This window comes from Artemia franciscana, chromosome 3 (assembly GCF_032884065.1).
Source record: "Artemia franciscana chromosome 3, ASM3288406v1, whole genome shotgun sequence".
Taxonomy (NCBI): Eukaryota; Metazoa; Arthropoda; class Branchiopoda; order Anostraca; family Artemiidae; genus Artemia; species Artemia franciscana.
The window spans coordinates 4,614,503-4,618,537 of NC_088865.1; positions in this window are offsets into that span (position 1 = coordinate 4,614,503).

Consider the following 4,035-nt stretch of genomic DNA (forward strand, 5'->3'; position numbering starts at 1 on the left):
TCCCTCCAGTACTATTCCGGGGGAGTCTATCTAGTGCACTATGAATGGTTTCACCTAAGTGGTGCCATCTTACTTGGCCTGTAAAATCTATTACTAATGGCTGTTGTGAGATAGGGCAAACTCTCTGGCTGACAGACCTGCTGTAATGCCTGAGAAAATCAGCTTGGTGCCCTATCAATGAAAGGGGGAGGTAGAGGTAGCTAAAACTGAGCTAAAGTTAAAACTGAAGAGGAATCTTGTCTTCAACATTGACCAAGTCTTAAACTTCTCCCAACTCGAGAGTGTCAAACTCTAGAAGTGAATATACCAGCTGTTACCTAACAGAACCTGTTCCCTGAAATTTTAGGGGAAATATAACTGTCAAGAAACTATTTTTTTGCATTGCAGAGGTAGTTGAACTGCGTGGACCTCCAAAGTTAAAAGTACGCATCTTCATTTTCTATTATTTTAGGAAATGATGAAGCAGTATATAATTTGGGCTATAAATTTGCACATTAGGAGAGTTGATATTGGAATCATAATCAATATTTGTTGACTATATTTTTTCTACATATTATCAAGTAAGTACATTCTAAACTTCTACCAAAATCTGCAATGCACAGATATTTTGCTAGACTTGTGCCAAAATTTGCAATGTATATACATATTTTCTTTTGACTTATACCAAATTCTAGACCAGTACCATAATTTCCTATACATATATATTTTTCGCCGACCATGGAGGAGCAAACACTATCCACGCTTAGACCCAACGAAACTACCTTGTAAACTCATCATTGAATTAAATTTTTTTTGGTTTTGAAAATAATCAAGTTTTTCTTGGTACTGATACATAACCAATTGTTCAAGAGTTCACAAGGGATATTGTGAAATTGAATAATTTCCATCACTGGTGATATGTTTGTTGCTATATCAAATCACAAGGATTATTGTGGGAAACTGCTCAAAGTTCGAGCTCTTTAGCGAGCTCGTAATGTGTCTTCCGAAAAAAATGGGCACCGGCTTATACGCCGTTGTAGGCGTATCGAAGGAGTTGTCATAGAAACTTCGAAAAGGACTCATTCGACTGGAAATTGAAAGGCCTAGTGTCCTTTTTAATAGTCGAAAGTGATTGATTAAACAAATATGGAGATATCATATTTTCAAGTAGAGTTTTCTATTTTTAGTGCCCAGAAGCCTCAGACAACAGATGTATACTTTTGCCATTAAACTATTACACATACAAAGAGGCGTTTTCCAAAGTTAAAAGTGCGCATGTGACAATTACGTACTTTTACGTTTGGCTCGAGACTCTAATTCAAATGAAGTCGCAATGTTAGATTTTATCTTCACTACATGCATCATCTTTATCATAATGCCATCCGGGTAAGTGAAGCTATCCACTTGATTGATCTTTTCGTTACTCAACATCACCTCTTCCCCTTCATTTGTTCCCAGTCTAAGCGACTTAGTTTTCTTAAAATAAATTTTCAAGCCAATTTTTGCACCCTGAATCCTCAAAACCTCCAATTCATTTTTCATTTTTCTAACGTTTTTATCTAGGAATCTCAAATCATCAGCATACTCAAGTCTATGAGAGTTTTACGTTCCTATTTGATTTCTTGCTCTCTCATGGCGTTTGTCGTGTTTCTTAAGACAAAGTCGATCAAAATTATCCTTAGAAATGGGGATAGAGCACAACCCTGATTAAATACGAAACTAGCTTGCTAGCCTCATCTTCTATCTTAACCGCAGCAGTGTTAGTCCTGTGTATAGTACTAACCACTTTAATGTGTTGATCTGGTGTACCATACCATTAAACCCGATTGAACCATACAAGGATAGGACCTTCGCTAAAGCTCGGCTGAATCAAACCTTGTTCGTAATATATAAAACTGAGAACTAAAGGGGTCTGATGACGTAGACATTTCTCAATTTTTACTTTTAGAGTGAAAATTTGATCTACGCATCATCTTCCCCTCCTAAGACCACACTGTTCTTCCCTTCAAAACTTATCAACAACATCAATAAGTCTAAAAAATATCATCATACTAAGTAATTTGCTTCCTCCAAAAACTAAGCTAATACCTCTATAATTACCAAACTCATTCTTATCACCTTTCTTATAGAGGGGTTCAATAATAGCTTTCGTAAAATCGCTAGGTACTTTCCCTTTTTCAAAAATTATATTCGTAATTCTCAGTAATTTTTTTCCAGATTCACAACCTCCCATGTTTAAACAATTCGTTTACCACACTATCAGCACCTGGTGCCGTAATAGTTTTCAATCCCTTTAGTACTGTCTCTAATTCTTCCTTTTAAAATATATCTTTCTTCACTACCAAAGTGATAAAAATTTGTTCACTCTTTTTCTGTATCATTTCCTGTAACCTTATCACGGTTTAGCACATTCTCAAAATGTTCTGCCCATCTTGTTCAAGTCTTTTCTTATCACTAACTGCCGTCACTTTTCTTATATTTAACTGGGAGATGTCCAGAGTAACTGGCCCCTCCCCTTACTGCTATGCTGTATGCTGTATGTTCCAGATCTTCAGTAATTTTAATCATGGCGTCCACTTCAAACCTCCTTCATCCATATATTGATGTCTTCTCTGCTTTCCTTGTATTCCTCTTATACTTATATAGTCTGTCACTCAAATACTTTTTGTTCAAATCCCTGCTCTTTTCCACTAAACTTAAAGTGTCGTCACTAATGTGCAAAATTGCGTTTTCACGTTTCTGACGTAGCAGACACCGTCTGCTACGTCCATCCTCAAAATTATCAAATTTTAGGCTCTCCGGTTTAATATTTAGCTGTTTCTATAATTTTCTGTCAAATTCTCGTCTTGGAGTCTACAAACGTTACAATTTTCTGAAAGGTAGTTACCCTTCTCAAATTTAAGCTTTAGATTAAATCTAGACACTATTAGTTGGTAATATTAACGTCAATAACAGCACTCCTGTATAGGATTAAATAAAAAAAAAACAGTTTTTTTTAACTGAAAGTAAGGAGCAACATTAAAACTTGAAACGAACAGAAATTACTCCATATATGAAAGAGGATGTTCCCTCGTCAACGCCCCACTCTTTACGCTAAAGTTTGACTCTTTCTATCAACTCTACTTTTTAAAACAGTAAAAAACTTTAGCGTAAATTTTTAGCGTTTAACGTTTGTAGCGTTGAATTTTTGTCCATTTATAACTTCTTTGACTGAATTAATTTAGCACAATGTTACTTGGGATATTGGGTATTTAGAATTTTTTTTAAGGGTGCTCATAGGTCACTTGAACAGGGCTCCCATGAATTTTTAGAATTTGTATGAAAATGCTATGGTAATAATGGCAGATAATAGTAGTAAGTATTTTTAGTTTCCATTTATGTTTTTCTACTGAAAAAAAACGTACCATCAATCTCATCAATGTTTTCATTCATCGAACCTAGTCAGAACTTCAGTTGATTTAGAGACAAAAACATATATTACAGATTCACAATGATGATAATGTATGCTTGAAGACAGTGTTAACCTGATTATTGACCAATCAATTTATCCAAACGATTAGTTCATTTACCCAGACAGAAAATATCAAACAATCATAGGTTTAAAACTGAAACGTAATCAAAAGAAAATTTATGAATATTTCAAAAGATATTTGTTTCTCTTAAATTTATTTGCTAAGATTTTATGTTCCAAACTAGTTTACTTTGACAATCATCATTCCTTTAAACATTTTCTGGAAGAAAATAATAATAGACAAGCAGAAATACCAAATTTATCGCCTACAAAAAAATTGCCTAGTTGAACATTTGTGTTATATATCTTTTGTTTTCATGTTAAAACCCTTCTTCATTTTGGCTTTTTCAGGCAAAGTCGGCCATCTAAAACCAGCTTTTTGTTTGTCGAAAAAGAAAATTTTCCAGAAAAGGCCACTGACTTGAAATGCACCTGATTTGCCTCTTTTAGCCTTTAAAGTACCAAAGGAGACTAGGGTTGCCTGAAAAAGGAAGAAAGCACGTGCGGCTTTGCCTGAAAAAACCATAATGAAGACACAGCCTTAG